This window comes from Balaenoptera musculus, chromosome 3 (genome assembly GCF_009873245.2).
Source record: "Balaenoptera musculus isolate JJ_BM4_2016_0621 chromosome 3, mBalMus1.pri.v3, whole genome shotgun sequence".
Taxonomy (NCBI): Eukaryota; Metazoa; Chordata; class Mammalia; order Artiodactyla; family Balaenopteridae; genus Balaenoptera; species Balaenoptera musculus.
In genome coordinates, this window is record NC_045787.1 from 44,168,754 (window position 1) to 44,183,668 (window position 14,915).

Sequence of the window (14,915 nt, forward strand, 5' to 3'; positions counted from 1 at the left end):
TCTAGAAACAATAAATGCTGGAGAGGATGCGGAGAAAAGGGAACCCTCTTGCACTGTTGGTGGGAATATAAATTGATAGAGCCACTGTGGAGAACAGTATGATGGTTCCTTAAAAAACTAAAAATAGAACTACCATACAAGCCAGCAATCCCACTCCTGGGCATATACCCTGAGAAAACCATAATTCAAAAATAGTCATATACTACAATGTTCATTGCAGCTCTATTTACAATAGCCTGGACATGGAAGCAACCTAAGTGTCCATCAACAGATGAATGGATAAAGAAGATGTGGCACATATATACAATGGAATATTACTCAGCCATAAAAAGAAACGAAATTGAGTTATTTGTAGTGAGGTGGATGGACCTAGAGTCTGTCATACAAAGTGAAGTAAGTCAGAAAGAGAAAAACAAATACCGTATGCTAACACATATATATGGAATCTAAAAAAAAAAAAAAACTAGTTCTGAAGAACCTAGAGGCAGGACAGGAATAAAGATGCAGACATAGAAAATGGACTTGAGGACACTGGGAGGGGGAAGGGTAAGCTGGGATGAAGTGAGAGAGTGGCATGGACATATATACACTACCAAATGTAAAATAGATAGCTAGTGGGAAACAGCCACATAGCACAGGGAGATAAGCTCGGTGCTTTGTGACCACATACAGGGATGGGATAGTGAGGGTGAGAGGGAGACACAAGAGGGAGGAGATATGAGGATATATGTATATGTATAGCTGATTCACTTTGTTATAAAGTAGAAACTAACACACCAGTGTAAAGCAATTATACTCCAATAAAGATGTTAAAAAAAATAAATAAAATAAAATTATTTATTGTATGTAAAAATAACAAAAGGAGTGTATGGTTGTTTATTACCCAGCATTATTGTAAGAAAAGCTAACTAATGCAGAAATGAACCCAGGCAGTATGATTCTAGAATCCTGTGCTCTTCACTGACCTGAAAGATATCAGGGATATCAGAGGAGTTGAGTTTTAGAGAGATAGAGTAGCCATCATAGCCAAATGCTGTAAGATTAAGTTAGGTTATTATAAAACATATCATCTCAGAATATTTTCTCCGCAAATATGTTTGAATTACAGTGTGGTACCTCAGGCAACCCACAGACAAGCAGCAGGCAAAGAAGTTTCACACAAGAACAGTGAGAGTGACAGACAAGTAGATGTTTCCAGAAAGAAAACTCCATTTATGGCTGTAAGCAAAGGGTGACTTTGGCATGGCCGTGGTTTCCAGCTTTAATGCTGCAACACCTGGCAAAGAAGCCTGAGGGGAGGCAGCTAAGTAGCACCAAATGTGAAAGTCAGGCATGAATTAATTTGCCCTACATTAATGCTGTTGCCTAGAAAATCCACCTTTGATAATGGGTAATCCATGTCCAGTCACCAACAGAGAGCAAAGCACAAACATAAGTTTTAAGTTTTAAGTCTTATGATTATATTCTTTTTTTTATTAGACCATTATGTTATTAAACATAGTAATATAATGACACTTTTGAATTTACTATATTTTTTAAAAGCTTTTGAATAAGATCCTCATTAATATATTGCCAAAATAGATACTTTCCTATTTGATCCAAAGGGAATATATACCTACTTGATTTTAGCCAAAAGTTGTGAGGCAAGATCGTAGTAAAAAAGCAAAAAAAAAGGAACAGAAGGTGTGTCGGGACACTTGGGGTTGAGTGTTGGTCAGGCCACTAAAGGGTACGTGGCCTGACCGTACTGTCTAGATTGCAGACATCTCATCTGTAAAAGAGAAGAGACAGCCATAGTAGTTGCTTCTGACTTGCATCACTTATGCAACAGTCTTTCAACTCTCAAATTAAATAAAGCTAGTAAATATAGCACTGAATTCTTTGGAATAACTGAAGTTCTTAGAAATTTTACCGGAAGCATGTAGGAATTCTTTAAAGACCATAATATGAGGAAATTTATAACCCCTGACAAGATTATAACACAGGGAATCTTCTAACCAAAAAAGGCCAAAGGAAAAACTTTAAAGTGAAAAACTTTCATCAGAATTGGAACTAAGGACCTGTAACAACCCCTAACCACAAAATTTGAGGAATTTTGGTTTCATAGAGTGGATTTGGAACAATATCAAAGACTGACTCACAAATCCTCTTCCAAGAGACTGGAACAACATTACAGAGAATAAGTAAAAGAAACTGAGAATGGAAGCCCTGGCAGAATATTCCAGAAAGCCTTACTTTGGAGGGCTTGGCTGAAAGCTGGAGCCCACTGGAAAATCATGCATCACTTCAGTAGGGGCCTCGACAACCAGGGATTAGAAGCACTGTGAGTTTCCAGGAGCAGGGCTTTGCGAGAAAGTGGCAGCTACACCCAACGAACACCCTGGGGGTAGTATGAGTTTTCATAATCCAGCTTCTCAATGGAGTCAGGAGCTGACTCCAAAAGGAGAAAGCACTTTCTGAAATGAAAAGGAATCCCCTAACCTGAAGGGGGCAAAGCTAGAGATGATGCTGGACTGTGTAGAGATGAGGACCATTTTACCCAGAGCTGCTGCAGGTGCAGAACAATCAGAAGTAGCTCTGCTGGAGGGAGAGCGAGGCCTGTGCTTCCCTGAAACTGAACTTCTTGTTAGTGTGGCCAGTCCTCCTGGACCTGGGAGGAACACTTTCAAAAATAGAGGCATCCCTGGTACGAGACAGAATGCTCCTCCTCAACTAGAAGTCTACCGCTCCATGGGGGAAATCCAGAAGGACATAACCACACTTTGTATTTAGAGTAGTGATTAGACCAAGTTGAAAGACAGAGACAGAAGTCTGGTCCATGGTACAGTGGTACGAATGAAGAAAGAAAACCGTGCAGAGAAAAATTGTCTTTCTGCAAGTAACTCTACACCTCATCTCCACTCATCTCTCCCCTCCAACTATAGACACCCAAGATTTGAACTTTAATACAAAGATTTTTTTCTTAATTTTTATTCAGAATCCAGATTAATTTCTAAAAGGAAGACCTCAATGAAATGCAGATTAAAAAAAAAAAAAAACAGGAAAAAACCTAAGGAGAATTGGCACAGATGACTTTGGCCCACCTACCAAGCCCAGATAAGCTTGTCCTCATTCATGAATGGGTAACCAGAAGAATGAAGAATACCACCATTGTGTCTCTGAAGAGATTCTGCAACATGAAAGGAGACAAACATGGCATGAAAGGACCTGGTAAAGAAGATACTTCTGAAGATTTACTCCAGGAAACAGAAGTAAATTTTTAGGTAGAAAATGCTTTGTCTTTTTTTTAAAAAATTGAGAAAATATGGTACAATGAAAAGAAAATAATAAAAAAAGGGCTTGAGATAAAGTGATATCTGGCAGAGCTAATGTAAAGTTTTAAAGAGTAAAGCCACTGCAGAATTAAAATAGTTTCAATAAAAAAACACAATTTATGATGCAGAAAATTGAATTTCTGATAAATACTGTTTTGAAAATAATCACTTAGGTTTCAGAGGAATAAATGACATAAAAATAACATTCAAAGCTATAGCAAAATCCCACCTCCCAATCTGAAGAAAGAAATTTTGGTTTGAAAGAGCTCTTGATGTCAGACAAATTTAATAATAAACAACTGACATCTAAACGTAGTCTAGAAAAATTAATGACTTGATCAGACTTGGGAAAAAGGATATATCCAGACATCCAAATATTAAAAAAAAGGACAACTAAGCATGATCAAGAGGAAAAAATCAGACATTTCAAACAGAACATGAGATACAAAACAACACAATACCCCAAATAATACAAATAGATGAATATTTAGTTTTGAGAAGAAAAGATTAAGATCTGAAAATCTTATATCTATTCAAGTTGCAATTCATGTACATACGCAACAGAAAGACTTTTTATACTTGCAAAGACTCCAGAAGAATACTGCCAAAATTCAGCCTAAAAATGGATAAAATTAAGAACTCAGATAAGACATAGCTGATGAAAAACTAGTGGTGAGTACAGAAACCATGTAATTTACCTTAAAAAATATATATCTACAAAGAGAATGTACACACATACGTCTTTTGTAAACAAGGTGAATAATATAAAATGTCTAACGGCATAACAGTAATGAATTAGAACAAACATTCCAGAGTTTATAATAGCCAAAACTGGGAAATGAGTATGTGAGGAAGAGATCAAGCTTCAATAGACAGCATTTCATTCCCAGGATTGAGTCATTCAGATGAGTACATTATATGGAAATCGTATTTTTCTCTGTACTCTTATTTTCTTTTGTTGATGAGGATAATAACATGATTAGCTTTTGAGCTGCCCTCTAGAATATAGTTTGTTTCAGACCAAGAATAAAATTTCAGCCATGTAACTTGAAATCAGCTTCTTGAGAAGCATGAATAAAGCATAATGTATGATTACTGTAAAAAGATGAGCTTCATTATCATTACCATTCCTTTACAGAACATGAAAACCTCAAGCATTTTTGAAGTTTTCTAATTATTCTTCATGTAACTTACTGAAAAGAGATTAATGTTAATTTAGCCAACTAGGAGACAGGAAAAATGAAATGAAAGCAGGAGTATTGAAGACGTAAATTATGTGTATGCCTTTAATAGAATTCATCTTTAATCCTTCTCAGAACTGTCTTCCAGAATACCAGATAAAGCCCTCCAATTTTGCCTGGCTAGTTATGGAACTTAGAGAAGGTGGCTATAAAATAAGAGGGATAACCCTTTGGAGTTTCAAGCTTTTGTCTTTGAACTATGACATATCATGCGGCAGGCACAGTAGGGGAGCACACAGCAGTTCAAGAGATTGTGCAAACTCCAAATCACATGATACTCCTCCATACTTGCCCCAAAACACTTATGCCTAAAACTGAGATTTAATAATTAGCCTTTCCAAATGTGTCCTGGAGTGTCTTAAATGTACCATAGGGCAGCCAGTCCTATTGCTCTAGGTATTATCTTTTAGAGACAATCTTTTGCTAACAAGTAACCCTAACCAGAGATGAGGAGCAAAAAACATTCATTTGGAGTAGCAGGAGGGGAATAACCAGAAAACACTAAACTCAGCACTCTATCCTCCCTACAGGCAATGCTAAAAGAAGAGAAGAAGTGAATTGGGAGAGGAAATGGAGGAAAACAGTGACTTAGAGGATCACTTTCAAAATAATAATAGATCTGGATCAGTAAAAAAGAAAATGAAGCCCAGAAGTTAACTTGCCCAGGTTGACACAGTAAATGATAACGCTGGGATTTGAATCCAAGTGTGATTCCAAAGCCTGGTATTTAGCACTATAACCTACTGCTTCCTGGATTTGCTAAAGGTTGAAGTTTAAATTAAAAAACAAAGCGAAGAAAGAGACAAATAATTCCTATATTTTGCTCATAATTCTCAGGAAAAGAGAAATCCTCAAAAAAGGGATATAAGGTTGATATTTGACAGAGGTCCTTCAACGTGGAAATCATTTGGTTTGGACCCACTCTGAAATTTTAGAACCAGATGTTTGACATGTTTACTGTTTAACTCTATTCACTAATCAAAACTATGCACACGTCATTAAGTAAGGGGCAGATTCAGCACTCACCTAATTATATTAAACAGCCAGCCAGACCAGGTCATTCTTGCCCCAAATTGTAGAGAAATTTTTAAATTCTGTCTTAAGCAACTTTACTATCTACTACATTGATCAAATTAACTACATAACCATGAAGTCACTACTTCATTTTGTGATGCACAGGCTGCTGGACACTGATTTGCCTCCTAGGACCTACATGGAATTATTAGTTTCTTACATCCTACTGAGTACTGAGTCATAACCAGTTTACTTCCATATATGTACATCCATATTCACATCCACATTCCTCTCTCTTCTAGGCTAGAGTAATAGCCTTCTAATTATTCTTTCTGTAATCACTCTTGCATTACTGTAATCCATTTTCAATATCATAGAAAGATAACAGTTTTACAATGGAAAATCTGATCATATGCTCTTCATGCTTAATGTTTATTCAAACCTATAAGAAAATCAAAACCTGTTTATTAGCCCTTCCTCGTTGCCTGGCTAATACAACTTTCAGACCTCAGGTTTTCTCTGGGAGGACTTTCCTATACCCTAGCAGTTAAATCCTGCCACACATTCCCAGCAGCCCTCCACACTGACAGCGTTTACTACACTGATTATTACTTCTTCGGTGTTTGTCTTCCTCACTAAACTATAAGCTCCAAGAAGGCAAGGGCCTCTTTGGTCCTGTCTATGGCTCTGTTTTCAGCCTTTAAGAAAGTGCTTGCTACACAATGAATATTTATTGTTTGATTGATTCAATTATAGGTATATTGTCAGTTTATACAAGTCTGAGAATAGGCAGATGAATGTCTGTTAACTGGTATTTTCATTGAAAGACCAAAGGGATCTTTGAGCTTTATTTTTAAGAATACTGGTCAACATTTATTGTGAGCTAATGAGGCACCAGTGTCGTAAAAATCAAGGCTGTAAGCAAATCCACGCTCAAGAGCTGTTGAAATCCTGAGTTACTGCACAGTTTTATTCAAGGGACCAATGCACTTTCGGCAACCTCAGGAAACGCTTACCTGTGCCAATCATTAGATTAAAAGAACTATTTCCAAAGTGCTAAGGCTCTACATGCTTTAACTTCTACCAGGAATCGATCATTCTAACAGAACTATTTGTTCTGAAGAGAAGCATGGATTCTCTGATAGGAGTTTAGACCAGATTGTGAAAAAACAAACAATCATGTAGGTCACGGCCCCTCCTTTTTCCATTTGGGTTGTCAAAATGCCAATGTTTCAACAACAAGTTTTGTGAATTTGTAAACTTATCTGGCAAAGGCCATGCCATGATTTCCTCAGAAAACATGCTATTGTACTGTGAATAAGAAAAATCTGTCAGAATTCTCACATTTTCCTTAATGAGGAATGGCACCTGGAAAAAGCACAGAATGGAATAATCTGTGTCCTATCCAGCTGTAATTACCCATGCGTAGTGAAGAGAAACATTGATTCAGAAGATATAAAACTATGGAGAGTTTGCTTATCATTTTGGGGTGGACCCCTACCATTCTAACTCTTTGGTACATGACCTTTGTTCTTGCTCAGCGGCCAGTTCATGAATCAGTGATGAGTACGACATGATCTTGTTGGTTAGAGGTGGTTTCCTCCCTCCAATTGCAGGCGGGATATAGGTTCTGGCCAGTGATCCCTAAGTTCTAAGCAAATACTTATTGAACAGTTTTTATGTGCCAAGTACTGTTACAAGTTGTATTGATGGGAGCCCCCAAACAACCTTAAATCTCGTAAGTTAGTTATGTCTCAGAAACAGACCCAAGTGAGAGAGCCAGGATTGACACCCAGGCATTTGGACTCTGCCAAACCATGACTACGCCAAACCATGACTACGCTTGATGGTAGGGTAGCCCACCCTGGGTGTGGACCTCTGCAGTCAGCCTCTCATAGGTCCCTGGAGCAGGCGGCATTCTTAGGGAATGGCCTGGAGGACTGACAGGATTTATCACAAAGGTGATGATCAGGGGGTAGAAGTCTGGGCAGAAGGGAGAGCTCCTACGTATTTCTCACTGAAGAAGGGTGAGAACGTTCTCCTGCTCATGGTTCTGGAGCCTCCACAGGCCTCTCATGCTTACTCGAGTCCCAAGGACCAGAAACCACCTCCTTTCTCTGGCTGTCTTGGATTTCTTTCACTCTGCCTGCAGACTTCTCCTCTGACATGGCTCAGGGAGCCCCTTGCCCATTCACCAGGTCATTGAGAACAGACTGCAGGTAGCAGGTGGCTATAAAGTTTCTGAAAAGGAAAAAATGGCTTTCTTTCCCATAATCAGGATTCCTCCCCAAGAACTGAACTCCCCCAGATTGTGAGAGTCATGGATACAGGGCTCAAGAATTGGGATAGAGAGACTTGATCATCCAAGTTCCTATGAACTTCTTGGCAGACACAATGCCTTATTTATCTGTGTGTTTCCTGTCATGCAACATGATTACTACTGAAAAGTTTCAAACTGCATCAATAAACACTTGTGTCAGCATGTTCAAAATTGTAGAATTTATGACATGTAAATTGTATGAACAGAGATCTATGATGGAGAGGACAGGGAACAGATTATGATTTGGTTTTGCTGCATTTCCCCTTTTCTCCCATCATTTTTCTCTTGCATGAATAAGCCATGATGTGTAACCTGTGGGCTGCAACAGCCCCTAAAACATCCTTGCAAAGTCCTTCCCTCTCACTCCCTCTGGGCTCACACTTAATGGTCCCAGAACCAGCATCATTTTGTGTATGGCAGAAAGTAAGCCACCCCACCCTGCCCAGAATTACACTGCTGCTGGAGGAGTCCGCAAATATATGAATTCAGCATAGAGGTGAAGAGGAAGGGAAGAACAAGAGCAACTGATAGCAATATGGAAACTGTCGGAAACAGGAAAAAGAAGCTGCAGAAAAAAAGGTAGACTTTCATCTTCTGTTGTCAATGATGTGTTAGAGAATTAATTATGTCACATCTATTTTATTAAGCTGTTTGTTTGACTTTATATGTAGCATAGTTGTCATAGAAAATAAACTCCTTATATGTGGTAAGTAATTAAAAGTACTTCTTGGTTCTTTACATCTGTGCCAACCAGAGTGTTAGAAGTGACCCAGAGTTGCCCTGAATGAAAAGGAAGAAATAATAAGTTGGAGATAAACATTCCAACTCTTATGAGACCACTAACCTAATGCAACCCAGGATCAACAGACTCCCACTAAGTTGTGTCTCAATTTTATTTTCAAACACTGTTGCTTTACTAGTCACTGTATTCAAGACTTAAGAGAAAATCTTATGAAATATAGTGATCTTATATTCCTTTGTCATTAATTAAGTGGCAATTTGAAATACATGCAAACCTTGCTAACCACTCCTAGAGCTTAATTTTCCCCAAAAGAAAGTGCGTCATATAACAGAAAAAAAATAATTTTACAGATCTTCTTTCCATAATCTAGTAGATTTTCCTTTCGACTCTCACTATGTCTCAGCTAACCCCATTAGGCTACTTTGGAGACCTGTTTGTTCAGGATAAGAGAACATCACAGACTTAAGGCCACTAAACAGCACAACTAAACAGGGTGTCAGGTCCTTAGAAGAGTCCAGGTCTCCAAACAATGGATTCAATGGATTTCTTTATGGTTTTGTACAACTCTTCACAAAGGGAGCCCAAACTGTTTACAAGATCCCCTTCCCCTTATTCTTCATTTGGAATGTGGTCCATTAAACCATCAACATAACTACCTACTAGAAACTCTTATCAACACTAAATTTTTCTTTGCACACATATAAAGAAGATACTTTGTATTGGAGGGTCCTCTTGGCCTTCTAAAAGTCTGACTCATATAATGAGCATTGGCCATCAGTAGAGAAGAAAGTATATTCTATGAGAGCTACAGAAACATCCCCACTATTGGTAGAAAAACTCTTCTCATGTATCTTTCAGGCACTAAGAAGAAATACAGCTCATTATAATTTTTGTGACTCTGGAGAGTGACACTGATCAGTCTACATTTGTATCTAAATGAAGCATTTAGAAATCACAAAGCTTTATGAATCATGAGTAGATCTCACTGTAAAACTGTACCTGAGTAAAAAGACATGCCAGGACATGAATTATTGTGAAATGAATCAAATATCTTAGTGCTCAGATCTCAAGTGGAAAGGATGTGTGTAACGTGGATACAATTCTAATGTATAAATATATAGATGTAGAACCCTTAAAAACATGTTTTGTGAAAGGAAAAATACACACACCTAACTGACATCTTTTAAGTTCATAAACCTGGGAAATGTTTCTCATTTCCTACCTGCCCCCAGCTCCATCCCCCCCCAAAAAGCCTGTATTAATTTGTGATTTAATTGCATCAGCCTGTTTCTTATTTAACACATGTCCATCTTTAAAGTTTTTCATTGGTCTGATATAAACCACTAATTGAACTTGATATTCAACATCAAAAATTTAAAATAGTGTGAATCTGATAAACAGAGGGCTTTTCTGCTCCTAAAACCTAAGGGCTGGGTTACAAATGTCAAATCTGTAGAACTAGGTAGTGTGTGAGTTCTTATGGCATATATTCTTCTGTGTGTCTTTCATTTAATGATGTCTCAAAGACAACCACCATTCACATGAAAATATCTGCAATTATTGTCGGATTGCAAACATGTGGCTGCCTGGGTTTGGCATGAGAAGGTGCAAATACAGGATGATTCACCACATTAGAAAATGTCACATTTTACTTTCCTTTGTTTAGTTTTTAATTACTTGAACAAGTTTGAATAATTCATTTGCTGGGGAAAATAAGGTTTCACATGTCCAATCATTCTGACTGAGAGAACAAACTATCTGCCAACTAGAAATACCAAAGCCCCACCCAAAGGTAATCATCACTTTGTAGCCTGACACAATGTTTTACTGGAAAGATGATTATCTGCTTCTTTAAAAGGGAACAGCCTTTTAAAAATGTGAATTCCATATGGTTTTATGAACAGAAGTCCAACCGTTCCAGCAGCACATAGTTTAGAAGACGTCAGGTAAGGCTATTAAACCCAGGGCACTATCGAAGGCAATGGCTGGCCCTTGGCAAACAGGAAGAGGAAAGAAATGGGCATTTCCAGCTTGGCAAATCTAATTCTGGATGAAAACTTGTAATCAGTTTATAATGGGGAAGCTGCCGCAGAGAGATAGCTCCACCGGTCCACGTGAAACACAGAACCTGGGAGAACAGCTTTTGAAAACGCTTAGAAATAAAGGTTTCCTGGGGCTGGTTTCTTAAAGCAAGGAAGGGGAAACTAGTTAAGGTCCTCAAGGACTGACTTTGGCAAGCTTAAGGGCCCTCGCTTGCCAGGGAGCTTCATCTTTGCCTGCCTGTGCAGGCAATCGCTGACTTCAGTGAGGAAATAAGAAAATGCCTGCAGCGGGGAAAGAACCACCTCTTGCATCTTTCTCCCTTCTTCCTCTGTTTCCCTCCCTGCTCCTTTCTCTTTTTTCTCTGCTGCCAATAAAAGCGTGTGCAGGAGGCAACAATAAAGTAACTCAACGACTGAGGTGAGAATGGCAGTTGTGGGTGTGGATATGTCAGGGAAAAAAAAAAGTTATTCAATACTACTGTCCTGGAATCTTGCTATTTCCCCTTCTACCAGAAAGATTCAAGATAAAGCATCTGCTTTAATCCCTAAGTAAAGAAGATAATTGCTATAATATGCAAAGTACTCAAACCCACCAAAGGACCCCCTCCTGAGTGGATCCCAAGGAGAGCATCTTTGTAAGATGCCAGGATGGAGGTTTGCATCTGTTAACCCTTCTCCTGAGCTTGGCTTAGGTGATGGCAGCCTATATCTCAATTTCGGAAGTTCCAGTCTTCCCTCTTCCTCTGCCGCTTCCGTATACTCTCGTGTTATTTTTGTTACAGTTACTTAAGACTTCCTAAGCATTGACAGTGACCTAGCACTCTGCAGAGTTCCTCTGCCCTTCGCCAGCTCATGTACTCATGCATCGTTGGAACACAGTTTGAAGCCCAGGTCTCCGCTTTGCCATTAAAATTGTGTGACCTTGGGTACATTCTTTTGCCTCTTTGGGATCAGTCACTTACACGGTGTAAAAGAGTTTCTTAGACATTCATCTCCAACTCTATGATTCCATGACAATTAGGTGATATTGATTCATCCATTTGAAAATCAAATAATTCTGCTGGGCTTCGTTATAGGAAGGTCTCACCAGAGGCAAATTTTTGAAGCTAAGAGGGACAAAAGAACGATTATGTGAATGGCCTAAACTCGAAATGTACTAAGTGATAGAGGCAGGAATTGATGCCAGATCTGTGTTCCATTATCCAGATTTTGTATTTGCATTTAACCAATATTCTTGGAATCAAAATTTCTTAACCTAAAAGTTTCTAATGAAGAAACTATGAAAAACCAATGGCCTACTCAGTCTAACTGAAGGGTACAACCCTGCCTTGCAGCCCTGCTTTGCAAGAATATGGTGGAAATTTAGGCTCTTTCGTTTGAAATGAACCGGTATCATTGGAGAAAATGTCTTCATCAAGATATGTCTTAAGAATTCATTTTGATGACCAACACTCTCTGTTTTTTTGCAAATCTCATCTGAACTACGGGCTAGGGAAAAGTTTATTACCATGTTTCCTGTTGCCTTCTGAGTCAGCAAAAATCTTGGAACATTAATTGTAGCCTACTTTCTCCAAACTTTGTTTCAGGTTGATTACTAATGGGATTACAATGTTTACCTTTCCATTTGCAAGCATACCTCATGTCACACCGTATGCAAATACCTAAGAACACACATGTTCATAACATTTTTAATATTAGAGTCATATTTTAAATGCTTTAGAGAATTTCACTATTTAGGAGAATCTCTACTGAAAAGCTTTTTCCAGCAGGGTTATGTTTTCCCTGATTCATCAGTTTTGCCCATTCAGATTTTCATATGTTGTGTCTTGGTTAAAGGGAGTCACAAATATTTTGAGAAAGGGTCTACCCAAACTCTAGAGCTTATTGTGATGGTGACTCCAAGATACAAAGTTTTTTATATTAAGCCAGAAGTATTTCTTCAGTAAATAATTTATGTGAAAGATTTCCTTGGTCTTAACTTTCTCTTCTCTTAAGAAGAAAGAGTAGGATGATTGGAAAATATAGACTATAGTGTAACTATAGACAGTTTGCAAGACTAAAGGGGATTACTCAGTGTGGTATCAGCATATGATGAGGGAGCTAGGGATCGGAATGTGGGGCTGTGGCTGGAAGATGGAAGGTTGGCAAATGGGGAAGGTTGGAAGGATCTTTGTGGTGGGGAATCAGGTGAAGAGCAGGGCACATCTGGGACGATGGTAATATACAAGGCTGAAAACATGCTTTTTGCATCTGAAAACATAACGACCATCTTCCTTATTAGTGCATTTCCATTAATGAAAGGATGCCCTTTCCATCAATGAAAGGATGTTCTTCCAACCACCCAGGCTTGCAACTTTGAGTCATCTTTGAATCAGTGATGCCCAGAATTCTAGAGTTGGGTAAAGTCTTCAAGGATACCTAATCTAATCCCTTTACTTTTCAGACAAAGACATGCAGTTGAAAGAGATCCTGTTTTCTGCAAGTTCACACTGCAAGCAAGAACCAGGCCTAATGCTCAGTATCCTAAATCTCCATCCAGTGTTCCATTCACTGCTCTACCTGGTTCTTCCCTTTCCTTCAACTCTTATTCAGCCAGATGCCAAATCCCACTAACTTTTCTTTTGGAATCTCCTTATGTCTACTCTTTTCCTTGGCTTCAAACCTAGTCTAGGCTCTGCTTACAATTACTTCCTAAAACACTCCATGCCCTTAGGCTCTCTGCTCAAGTCCGTCGGGCTCACCATAGTTATCCTAATCATCCTCAGACATTAATTTCATCGTGTTTCTCAAGAACCCCTTTGTTAAATTCTGATAGCATGGGAGAATAAAAAGTGCTTGGATTTTGGAATCAGTTAAATTTGGGTTCAAATCTCTGATCTACCCCTAAACTTATAAGTTACTTAACCTCCCTCAAATTCATTTTCCTCATCAGCAAAATGGGAATTGCAATCATAAATAAAAACAATAAAAATGGTAGTTATAGTGAGAATGGAACGAACTCATGTATATTAAATTCCCCAGCAAATAAAAGATGTTCCAAAAATGTAAATTCCCTTTCTAAAATTCACACTGTCTGCAATATGGCTCACATCTGCCTTCCAATCTTTACTTCTGCTGTCCCACAAGACAAGTTCTTTGTCCCAGCAGCTTGGCCTGGTTCCTGAACACACTGCAATGTCTCAGCTGCTAGAGTTAATCCCACTCCCTGAAGATGTTCCTCCCCTTTCTTCTTGCTTATACAAATCCTTCTAGTTTACCCCAGCCTATGTCACTCAGTTTGTACTTCTACTCTCCAGAAGGAAAAAGAGGTGTTCAAACAGAGCATGTGGGAAACAGTCTGAAGTCTGTAGCTCTGAACTCCCAAGTAGGTGTCTCTCTTGTGGCAGGACCTGTGAGATCACATGATCTCCCTGATGGGACTTATCACCCTTCTGTGCTGGTGTTCCCATGCTTGCCGCCTTACTCTGACAATCACATCCTCATCCGAGCCACTCTCCCTGTGTGGCACTGGCACAGTGTGGCCTGCGGCTGCCCACCTGACATCCTTCTATTCCCAACGTGGTCCTCAGCACACCTTCCCTATTCTGTCCCTGCTCACCGTCATACCTGACGACACTAAATAATTCTGGGAAACTTTGGCGTCCATGGATGATTTAAGGATCTAACTTGCTTGCATTCCTCAGATCTTCATCTCATCAGGTCTGGGTCCATCAATATATCTAAAGGGAAAGACGGCTCCATGGGACACAACCCTGAATAACCTGTGAACAGCGTCTCACCATCCTCTTTCTGAGACTTTTAATGAGTGTTGTTGCATCTCTTTGATTAGGCATGGTTTCCCAGTTTGTCACAAACACTCCTCCTTCCCTCTCAGGGTTGTAAACTCTGGGCCTGAACTGGGAGGCACTTCCAGGGGCTCCGGGGAGTGTCTCGTACAAATAAATACCAAGGTTTCTGAACTGATGGAAGACAGTTTTCTTCTCCTGCAGACTTAGTTCTCAGCTGAGTCAGAGCACTCTCAGGAAGCTAGGATGTGCCCTTAGCCCTCCCTCTCCACCCCTTCCTGCTCAGGTGAGTGATTTTAGCTCACTATGCTTCCAATAATAGTTCTCAAATGATAGAGTTCTCATTCTCACAACTAAGTGAGTTAATCCACATAAAGCCCTTCACACTACGTGTGACTGTGTACGTTGCACCATGAACAAGTGTGCCTTGCTAAGGCAGCAAGTGGGGACTAAAATC